The following is an 11,774-nucleotide window of genomic DNA, read 5'->3' on the forward strand; positions in this document are numbered from 1 at the left end:
ACGCTTTTTTTTTTTTTTACTGGCCCCTATTCCTGTGCTTTCAATGGCAGTTTGATCTTCAGAACTTAGCAGGTGATATGCAACACAGGCCCCAAAATTTCAGCTGCTGATTTTTGCAAATTAAGCAGCAGTTAAAGGTACAGATGCAAACCAGACAGTTATTTCTTTTTTCCTGGTGACTTGGCAAACCTAGTTTATTTAAAAGCTTTGGTTGCAGGTTGTCCCAGTAGTGGACCTTCCATTCAGGATGATGGGGCAAATGCCCCAGGCGTGAGCTATTAGGACCCCGCAGAAGCCTCTCTGAGGCTCCTGATGGGGTCAGAAACTGTGCTTCTGATTTTCCAGAAGCACAGTTTAAAGCCCCAGGAAGCTTCCTCTATGCAGCCTGTGGTCGCATGAGGCTCTATGAGCCTCAGGTGAGTGAGGGAGGATTTGCACATGGGCGGATGGCAGCATCCTGCAGGGGTGCACCATCTCGGACCTTTGTTCCCAGGCACAAGGCTGAGAAGGTCAGCCACTTGGTTGTCTGAATATGACAGTAAGCAATGCCGCATGAAATCTCAGAGTGTTTCTTTAGAGCACTGGTTTCCAACCTGTAGTCCACAGACCAAAGGTCATTTGTGAGACCCTGAGAAGTGGTCTCTGAGGTCTCAAAAAAAAAAAAATATTTGATCACTTCCAGTGTCTTGCCAAGCAAGTGTGCCCCATGGAGCACCAGAAAAGGCAGAGAATGGACCTCCCACAGCCACAACCAGCACCATAGTGTTGGCTGTAGGTAGTCCATTCTCTGCTCTCCCTGGTAGTCCGTAGGGGGGCACTCACTCAGGAATCACTTCTCCATGGACCACCAGAGCGAGTGGAGAATGGACTGCCCACAGCCAGCAACAAAAGCAGCAACCCACAAATCTTTTCTATAAAAAATAAATCTCGAATAAATCTTTAACTATTGCAAATCTAATTTCATTTTTGTGTGCAGTGGGGGGATGGCATGTGGTACATAACAATTCCGACTTTTGCCTCAGTGGTCTGCAGGCTCTTAAAGGTTGGGAACCACTGCTTTAGAGCTGGGGTCTCCAAACATTTTGGCCAGAGGGCCGCATCAAATATCTGGCATGGTGTTGAGGGCTGGAAAAAATTTAAATATAAAATTTATATCAATAAATTAGAGATGGAACTTAGACGAATGAATAAATGAATGAATGGGCTCATTCATTCAACCTCTCTGTCCCTTAGAACACCCTCCAGACACAACCAGAGTACAGTTCCAGTCATATTTGGCCAAGTGGGCCAGAAGACAAGAGGACAAGAGGCTGGCCGCGGGCTGGATAGAGGCTTGCCGCGGGCCACATCTGGCCCCAGGCCGGGGTTTGGAGACCCATGCTTTAGAGGGATATAAATGAATAGTTAGGGTGAAACTAGGGCTTTTCTATGGACAGGTGCGCTTGAACAGAATTTAAAAGCCACATATATTTCTATGTAGGAAACATTTCATTTGTTGATTTTTGCTTCATAAGACCCACTTCCACACATACACCTTTGCCATAGTGTTTGCAGATGAGCACATGTCATGATCTTTACAGAAAAGCAAGTCACACACTTTTCTCTCGTGTTTGTGTGAGATGGTTGTGTGGGCGCATGTCAGTGGACAATGTGACATGCTGTTTGAAAAATCCATGTTTGCTGTTGCGCAGATGTAGATTTGAGATTTGTGTCAGGGGACAGCCATTGCTGGATGGTGAATTGGCAACATGAGTGATGGTGTTTACTTAAACTGGAAGGCCATGTAATGACAGTGATGGCTCCAGAGAAAGTGATGTGAATAGTAATTGCTGCAATTAAACAGTAATGATATAATTAATGTAAAGATTATGCATGGCTCAACTCCAAGCTCTCAAAGTGCAAGCAGTGTTGATCATGGCTAGACCACAGCTACTCCTGTTGTGATAGTGGCAGGTCTGGCTTTAGAACTGGATAGTAGTAGAGGCTTTACAAGAAGTCTGGATATATTACAGAAATAAATGCTCACATGTGAAAACAAACAGGCTACTAGAGAGTAATGGGGAGGAGAGAAGTACTCTGAATAGGAACAAACAGATCATGTGACAATGAGGGCCACTCACGTTAAACAATTCCTACAAGTAGTAATTCCCAAACTGTGAGCCATGGCTCTTTGGGGAGCCATGGAAATCAGGCAGGGGAGCTGCGTTATCCTCACAAAAACTTGCCACCCTATACAATGTATAGGATTGTAGCTCAAATGGGGAGCCATGGCCAATAGCCCAGGAGGTCAAGGGAGCTGCCAGTCAAAAAAGTTTTGGAACTACTGCCTACAAGAAATTAATGCTATGAAACCTGGACAGTGATAATCACATGCGATGATCTAACATGTGTGTGTATGTGCTGGGAGTGTGCGTGTTTCTGACTTCTCTGAATTTGTGCCCTGCATGCACACATGACAAAGAAATCTTCCCTCCCTCTAGGATGGTTGTTACACATGACTATTTCATGCCATTGTCTTCCATGTGAAATTGTGTAATTGTTGAAGCAATGCTGAGGATGGGCAGAGGGGGAAAAGCTGCATGGGCAGAATATGATCTTGGTGACTCTGCATGAATCTGATCTGTCTCAGCTTCAGACTACTGGTTTCTGGGTTCAATTTAAAGTGCCCATCTAAACCTTTAATACTCTTAATGGCCTAGGGTCAAGATGCTTCAAGAAACCCATTCTCCCATGTGAATCTAAGATCAGCTTCAAAAGTCCGGCTTAATATCCCATCATAATAAGAGAGGCAGCAGGAAGTTAGGAATGATGGTGGGAGGAGGGGGCTTAATGGTGACCTTGAAGCTTTGGAATGCTTTCTCCTTCCTGGAGAAATTGGTCCCACTCCTTCTCTGACCACTTGTAGGTGGATGTTGAAAACCTGTCTGTTTAAGCAGATTTCTAATATCTAGTGCAGGGGTGCCCAAACCCCAGCCCTGGGGCCACTTGCGGCCCTCAAGGTCTCTCAATGCAGCCCTCAGGGAGCCCCCAGTCTCCAGTGAGCTTCTGGCCCTCCAGAGATTTGTTGGAGCACGCACTGGCCCACAGCAACTGCTCTCAGCGTGAAGGCAACTGGTTGACCTCTTGCGTGAGCTGTGGGATGAGGGCTCCCTCCACTGCTTGTTGTTTCACGTCTGTGATGCAGTAGTGGCAGCAAAGGAAAGGCCAGCCTTGCTTTGTGCAAGGCCTTTTGTAGGCCTTGAGCTATTGCAAGACCTTCATTCATTCATATAAGTTCATCTTTAACATATTCATTTATGTAAACCTATGTAAATTTATTCAAATTTTAAATGTAAATTAATTCTTTCCCCCACCCCCGGCCCCCGACACAGTGTCAGAGAGATGATGTGGCCCTCCTGCCAAAAACTTTGGACACCCCTGATCTAGTGCAGTGGTTCTCACACATTTAGACCCAGGTTAGAATGAAAATCTGTCAGGACCCACTGAAAGTGATGTCATGACCGGAAGTGACATCATCAAGCAGGAAAATTTTTCCTAATCCTAGGCTGCAATCCCTCCCACGCTTGCCCAGGAGTTAAGTCCCATTTATTATCACTGTTAAAAGAATATACATAGCAGCTTGTTAAAAGGACAGGTCTGTATGCAGTCATATACCATGGGAACATCAAGTCTAATATATTAAAAATAAAATATTGAAATGAAATGAATGCCATTGGCTAGTGGGTCCCAACCCACAGTTTGAGAAACACTGATCTAGTGACCTCTATTGCTTTTTGCTCTTGCAGTTTTATAAAGTTAAGCCAAAGAGTTATAAATGTATTTTTTATTTCAAATTGTTTTTAACAGAATCATTTTTGTGTTACTTTGGGCAGGTGGCTATTTCTCTGCACTAATCTTCTTGTGTATAATGGCACTCTACCTTGCGAGGACAAAAGGGCAGCTCACTCATTTTGCTGCACCCAGGGACAGAACGTCTGTCTGGACATGGATATGGATTTCCACATTAATAACCATACATGGGTTTGTTTTTGCAGAACACTGTACACAGTTTGCACCTCTGTTGAATGGAATATGTGAACATCTGTAATAAGGTACAGACTGACAAAATGAACATAAGATAAGCCCTTCAGGGTCAGGCCATCTACTGTTTTTATGATATGTTATGTTTTTATCTGCTTTTAAATTGTTTTTAACTTGTTTTAACCTTGTTTTGTAAGCTGCCTTGAGTCCCTTCGGGGAGAAAGGCGGGGTAATAATAATAATAATCATCATCATCATCATCATCATCTAATCCAGCGTGCTGTTTCCCACCACAAGCAGAAAAGAAAGTCTTACTTCTCTCTCCCCCACTGCTTCCCTGCATCTGATATTCAGAGGCACACTGCTGCTAGATCTGGAGGCAGAACATAGACATTATAACTAGAAGCTGTTGAAAGGCCTGTCCCCCATGAATTTGTCCAATCTGCCTTCAAAGTCATTCAAGCTAGTGGCCATCAGTACACCTCACGGCAATGAAAAGGAGACCAGATTTCTTGACATGTTAAATGACTGTGCCTTAGAGCAGCTAGTCATGGAGCCCACCAGAGGACAGGTGGATTTAATATTGTGTGGTACTCAGGACCTGGTTAGAGATGAAAATGTTACTGAGCCATTGGGTTCATTGAAGACCTCGGGCAAATACTGCTGTTTATGAAATTTATTTCATAAACAAAAATGAAATGATTCTACAAAACTAAAATAGATGGATGGAGGCCAAGCGAGACTATGAGGAACGCATGGCCAGCAACATTAAGGGGAATAATAAAAGCTTCTCCAAATATGTTAGAAGCAGGAAACCTGCCAGAGAGGCGGTTGGCCCTCTGGATGGTGAGGGAAGAAAAGGGGAGATCAAAGGAGACTTAGAGATGGCAGAGAAATTGAATGAGTTCTTTGCATCTGTCTTCACGGCAGAAGACCTCGGGCAGATATCACTGCCCAAACAGCCCCTCCTGACCGAGGAGTTAAATCAGATAGAGGTTAAAAGAGAAGATGTTTCAGACCTCATTGATAAATTAAAGATCAATAAGTCACCGGGCCCTGATGGCATCCACCCAAGAGTTATTAAGGAATTGAAGAGTGAAGTTGCTGATGTCTTGACTAAAATATACAACTTGTCCCTCAAAATGGCCATGGTGCCAGAGGATTGGAGGACAGCAAATGTCATACCAATCTTTAAAAAGGGAAAGAGGGGGGACCCGGGAAACTGTAGGCCAGTCAGCCTAACATCTATACTGGGTAAGATGGTAGAATGCCTCATCAAAGATAGAATCTCAAAACACATAGATGAACAGGCCTTGCTGAGGGAGAATCAGCATGGCTTCTATAAGGGTAAGTCTTGCCTCACGAACCTTATAGAATTCTTTGAAAAGGTCAACAGGCATGTGGATGTGGTAGAACCCATAGACATTATATATCTGGACTGTCAGAAGCGTTTGACACGGTCACTCAACAAAGGCTACTGAAAATACTCCACAGTCAGGGAATTAGAGGACAGGTCCTCTCTTGGACTGAGACCTGGTTGAAGACCAGGAAACAGAGAGTGGGTGTCAATGGGCAATTTTCACAATGGAGAGAGGTGAAAAACGGTGTGCCCCAAGGTTCTGTCCTGGGACTGGTGCTTTTCAACCTCTACATAAATGACCTGGAGACAGGGTTGAGCAGTGAGGTGGCTAAGTTTGCAGATGACAACAAACTTTTCCGAGTGGTGAAGACCAGAAGTGATTGTGAGGAGCTCCAGAAGGATCTCTTCAGACTGGCAGAATGGGCAGCAAAATGGCAGATGCGTTTCAATGTAAGTAAGTTTAAAGTCATGCACATTGGGGCAAAAAATCAAAACTTCACATATAGGCTAATAAGCTGCCTGTGACAGATCAGGAGAGAGATCTTGGGGTGGTGGTGGACAGGTCGACCCAATGTGCGGCGGCAGTGAAGAAGGCCAATTCTATACTTGGGATCTTTAGAAAAGGTATTGAGAACAAAATGGTTAATATTATAATGCCGTTGTACAAATCGATGGTAAGGCCACACCTGGAGTATTTTGTCCAGTTCTGGTCGCCACATCTCAAAAAGGACATAGTGAAAATGGAAAAGGTGCAAAAGAGAGCGACCAAGATGATTACTGGGCTGGGTCACCTTCCTTATGAGGAAAGGCTATGGCGTTTGTGCCTCTTCAATCTAGAAAGGAGATGCCTGAGGGGGGACATGATTGAGACATACAAAATTATGCATGGGAAAGATAAAGTAGATAGAGAGATGCTCTTTACACTCTCACATAACACCAGAACCAGGTGACATCCACTAAAATTGAGTGTTGGGAGACAAAAGAAAATATTTCTTTACTTAGCATGTGGTCGGTCTGTGGAACTCCTTACCGCAAGATGTGGAACTCCTTGCCTGCAGGATGGGCAGGATTGGACAAGTTTCTGGAGGAAAAATCCATTATGTGTTACAAGCCATGATGTGTATGTGCAACCTCCTCATTTTAGAAATGGGCTATGTTAGAATGCCAGGTGCAAGGGAGGGCACCAGGATGCAGGTGTCTTGTTTTCTGGTGTGCTCCCTGGGGCATTTGGTGGGCTGCTGAGAGATACAGGAAGTTGGACTAGGTGGGCCTATGGCCTGATGGGCTGTTCTTATGTTCTTATGATTCCACAGACAAGTGATGTCCTGTGTGCAGAAGTAAATTATCTGATTATGCAGATGTATCCAGGCACAGTTTACCATGTGAGCAGTCCTCCTCACATTCATGCACCTCCAAAAACTGGTGCATGAATGTGCTTCTGTTTCCTGATTTCAGAAAACTTCCTTCCTAGGTGAAAGAAGGTTAGGTTGGTGGCCAGGCTATAAAAGAGGCCTGCTGCCCAGGAAGTAAGGACTGTTATACCCTTTGTCAATAGAACAAAGACAGGTCTCTTGTACTTTTAAAGGTTGGCACAGTCAACTTGTACATGCAATAGAGGACATAGCCAGCCAATCCAGGAGGCAGATGATGTGGTTCTCTAGAGTGGTGGGTTCCAAAGGTAAACAGCCTCGAGATGCATTTCACCCAAGCCTGCCACCACATCCCTTCAGACCACTGCAGATGAAGCCAGTTTCTCTACCGCCTTCCCTCACTCCTTCCTCATATGGTCCCTTTGAACACTTCCTGATTCATTGAAAGGGACCGCACGAGAAAGGGTCCCACACTTCACATTTTGTTAAAAGGGGTCATGCAAGAAGGTGCAACTTGAGAAGTAGGGGGCTGAATTGCCACCTTCTGTGCAGTTGAGGGGGGTATGCAGCAGTAGGGGGTTAGGGGCAGTGTTGGGTTGTGCATCACCTTTGCCGGTCCCTCAAAGAGGGGATTTGGGCGGTGAGGCCTGTCATGGAGGGATGAGAAAAGCTCTACATGCTGAAATGTCCCCTGGTTGAAAACAATCCCAACAAGCCAAAGTAGTGGTAGCAATTCCTTGAGCCCATTCTTTCTCCACCCTTCCAACTTTCCTGGTTTCTGCCTTCTCCAGATGAGTAGAAATGCCGGGAGCCTCACCATCGAGGCCACAGCTACCAGTTACTGGGCTCAGCCTGCTCAGGGACTGTCTTGTCCTTCCTAGGCCTGGCTTTAGGGAACTCTGAGGTCCAAAGCAAAAACGGGAGCGCGGACAGCCGTGTGCGCCTCTCCACTGTGCCCTTTCTGGCAAGGCTGCATTCAGGAGTCGGCTTCCAGGCGATTCCCCCGGTAGCAGCTGCTCCTTGCTCTCAGGATGTTTTTACTTTGCGGTGTTTGAAAACCAGCCAGCCATAATTCAGAGCATCTCCTGACATTTTGCTAGTGAAGACAGGTAGAGGTGATGCCTCGCAAACCTTCATAGATCACCCAGGGAAGGGAATTGTGAGTGTCTGCAGCCAGTGCTGGCTGCCCATTTCACCAGCACGCTCATGAATCTTGTCAGTCAGAGGGCACTCAGGCATCCTCACCCATGAGATTGCGCTTGCTGTACAGAGAGCAGGCAGACACCCCCTCTGCTCAGCAGAATGAAGACTGATGGAGGTGGTGTATTTCCTTGGTTCCGCTGGGATAAGAATTCAGTGGCCTGCTCTTCTTTCCTTTCTTTTGAGAGCTTTATGAAGCAGACGCAGGTACCAGGATCAGCCTGTTCATGAGACAGGTTGGGCACCTCAGGTGGTGGATTGATTGATGCAGCACACTGGCAGAGGGGCCATACACCCTCCCTGACACCTGCCTGTTGCCTCTGCTGGACAACTACCCACCCTTTGGCCCAGCCACACAGTGTCCCAGTAGAAAAAAATACAATTTCCTATCCTAGGAGTTCACAATCAAAGATAAACACAAGGGAGACACCAGAGGGGAATGATGCCAGGAAAAAGGTAGCATGGGGAAGAGACCAGGGCAGTAATGGGGGGGGGGTGTCAAGGGCAGGAAGGAGATGATTATCAGCAACAACAGTTCTGCCAATATCCCATTTCCCTTCCCAGTTTTGAGTCACCTGCCTGGGTCCACTCAGAGTTGCCCCAGCCAAAGAACTGGCACAGGTTCAAGTAGACCTATCAGGAAAGCAGAGGTTTACCTGGAGGAATGTACCCTTGCTTTGAGGAGGCCTCTGAGACTACCCCCACCCCCCACAGGATACAGAGCATGCTCTATTGGTGCAACTGAATCAGTGGTCGGGGGGGCATTTATTTAGGATTGGGTTGTTACAGATGTCCTGCACATAAGCTCCATTGAACACAGGACTGCATCGGTATGCATGAAATTCCATTAAAAACACTTGTGCCATTAGGTTAAAAAATGTCACACACTTGAGCGCCATGAAGTGTTGGCTGTCGTAAGATGTCTTTTCATACAGTCATTTGAACCAGTGATGGCCTTTGTATCTAACCACTTCTTCTTTGTTTCCTCCAGAAAATGATGAACACAATGCTAGTAATTCAAGTTGCTTGTATTTATAATGTGAACAGAACCCATATATTTTGTCTTATTTGGCAAAAAAACAAAATTGAATTAAAAGAAACTTAGAAATTCAGCTCTTTGAAATTCAGACACTATAATTTCTAGTTCATTTTCATAGGCAATAATTGGAAACAAGCCCAGTGCATGTAGATCTGCTTTAAAACAGCATCATGCTGAAATTTATTCTGGGCTCTCTTGGAGGTACATAAAATAGTCCACTAGTCCAGCAAGGAAAGAGAGACCGAGGATTTGTGTTCTTGTGACACTCTCTCAGCCGCTTGGCTGCATAAGCATACGCTGCTCAGTGTCTGAGGAGAAGTAATGACTTTCCATTTAAAGTGTGGAGCATTCTGCTTAATAATAAATACACCCCTGACATTGTTAAATGAGAACTTGGTTCTAATAAACCCCATGTTGATCAGTGTGTTGGTTAGGGTGGGTGATTCATCTTCCCGGGCTGCAGAAAACAATTGCTAGGCGAGGCTTATAAAGACAACACGAGTCAGGCATTCAAAATGAGGTGCCCTCCTGCTGGTTTGCTCATTTTGGAAACCATCAGAAAAATATTGGCCACTTTATTTATTCAGCTTTCGCTTCCCCTTATTAGTTAACTCTGCGGCTTGTATGGGAATTTGGAGATGCATGATTGCGAGAGCCCCAGGGCAGTTTTAAGCCCTTCCTTCTCTCATGCACCCAAAAAGCTGTTTTGGGTAGGCACTTTTCAGCAGGAAATGGTGCAGAGGCAAAGTGTTAAATACAGTACCCTCTACCTCCCATTGTGGCCTTGATCGGAGTCATAATCCCATACTGCAGCTACACAAAAATAGGAGTAACACCCAAACTGCACCTTCATGTGTCTGTTGTAACGTGTCAGTCAGATCTAAGCTAATTCCTTCTTCCCATTCTCCTTGTGATGCTAAAATGGTCACCGCAAAAGTGGATGAGGAGACTCTTTCCTCTTCTCTTTCTGCTGGCACTGAATGAAGGAAGCAGATGCCTTCCCTTTTCAAGTGCCCAGCTTGACCGTGTGAATCTTTGTGAGGCCTGCCCTGAATGCGGAGAACTTGTCCCCCTTGCCTTCCACTGCAAATGCAATCATGACATCTGCTTCAGGTCATCAGCCCCAGTCGCACTGAATCCAGTGGCTCCGATTAGGTGGGAAGAGAGCCAAGTGATTCATGCCCAGGTGATTTGACCCAGCTGCTTCCAGTGACCCACACAATGCAATGAGTGTGCATCCTGCTTCCTGGTTTGAGCCATGGCAGATTGTGTGGTATGAATCAAGTCCATTCTACACAAGGAGTGGAGAAAGAAACCGAGAAACCAATGGGGGGGGGGGGGAGAGAACATTTCTTTTCAATAATATTAATAACTGAGTAGAGCTGGGACAGGTCAGAGGCTAGATGAAGATTGATGGAAATGTGCACAGCAGCACCCCAAAGTTGCACTGGCAACACAGCTCATGTACCCTCATGAGAACGATGTTCACTGATTTACTCATTTGTCCATCATGAAGACTGACTGAGCAATCCTGGGCCATATCTAGACCTGGCCACTGATAACATATACCCCAGTCAATTAAAAGTTCTATCTGGAACATTACAGGCTGGAAAGGGAAATGTAAAAACAAAGAATTTTCATTATATAACAAAGTTTGATCTCATCCTGCTCCAGGAAACTTGGTCTCAGGACCATCTAAGTGTGAATGGATTTAAGTCTTTCCTTTTGCCAGTGTACAAAACATGGTACAAAACGTTTGCCAGTGTACAAAAAATGGTACAGTGTACCATGTTAAAGGGGTGCTTACAGGCAGGTCTAGCTATACTCAGAGCAGCTCACTATGGAACCTCTATCTATATTGTGTAATTTCCGCAATTTCCAAGCAATTAAATTGAGTATAGGCAATAGGTTCATATTAGTGGTTAATGTATATCTGCCCCCATGTCCTAATAAAAACCAACATAGCCAACAATGGAACCATTTGACAAACTATATTGAGACACTTGAGAAAAGTCTACCCCACGCAAATTTTTTGATAGGGGCTGACTTGAATGCGAGAGTGGGAGTGGACCAGAGCATATGTATTATAAAACATTGGATACGGAGCGTGATGACTCTGTGCCATATTTCTGCTCTCTTCCAAGATGTTCTATGGATTTTACTCAAAACATGAAAGTAACTGTGCCCCAATAACTTCTTCCGTACACATAAAAATTTCAGCAACTCACCAAGTTGTCCAAGTCAAGAAACAATGTGGGTTGTTTTTTGTGGGTTATGACCTTGGGTCACTGCCCTCCCCCCATTTTGTGGAGGGGGCCCTATGATCCCTTAGGCTTCCCACCATTTGCCCATCTAATACTTTGCTAGCTGTTTTTTAAAGACATACCTTCAGTTTTAAACAGCTTTCCCAAATGTAATGTTGATGGTTGGCAACCTTCAGTCTCGAAAGACTATGGTATAAGCCTACAGCACCCGGTATTCCCCGGCGGTCTCCCATCCAAGTACTAACCAGGCCTGACCCTGCTTAGCTTCCGAGATCAGATGAGATCGGGCATGTGCAGGGTAACAAATGAGTGCCCCAGCTTTCCTGTGCTGTGCGCACCAGTGAAGAAAAAAAAAATTGCCTTTTTAACGTCTAATTATAGTTCTAGCTGCCTGCAAGAGGCTGGATTTTTCTTCACCAAGTTGATTAGAAGAGCCCTGCTCTACACACTGCTCATTATCATCCTTTGTCCACTGCACCAGAGCCACCAGCAGTCGCATCCTTCTTGGGAATGGAGTCCCA

The 11,774-nt window shown here is 45.2% G+C and overlaps 1 pseudogene; it reads right to left on the reverse strand.

The window, feature by feature from the left end:
* Nucleotides 1–11,449: 11,449 nt before the first annotated feature.
* LOC136637023 (5S ribosomal RNA) lies at nucleotides 11,450–11,566 on the reverse strand (annotated as a pseudogene).
* Nucleotides 11,567–11,774: the final 208 nt, after the last annotated feature.

The sequence above is a fragment of the Tiliqua scincoides genome, chromosome 1, assembly GCF_035046505.1.
Source record: "Tiliqua scincoides isolate rTilSci1 chromosome 1, rTilSci1.hap2, whole genome shotgun sequence".
Taxonomy (NCBI): Eukaryota; Metazoa; Chordata; class Lepidosauria; order Squamata; family Scincidae; genus Tiliqua; species Tiliqua scincoides.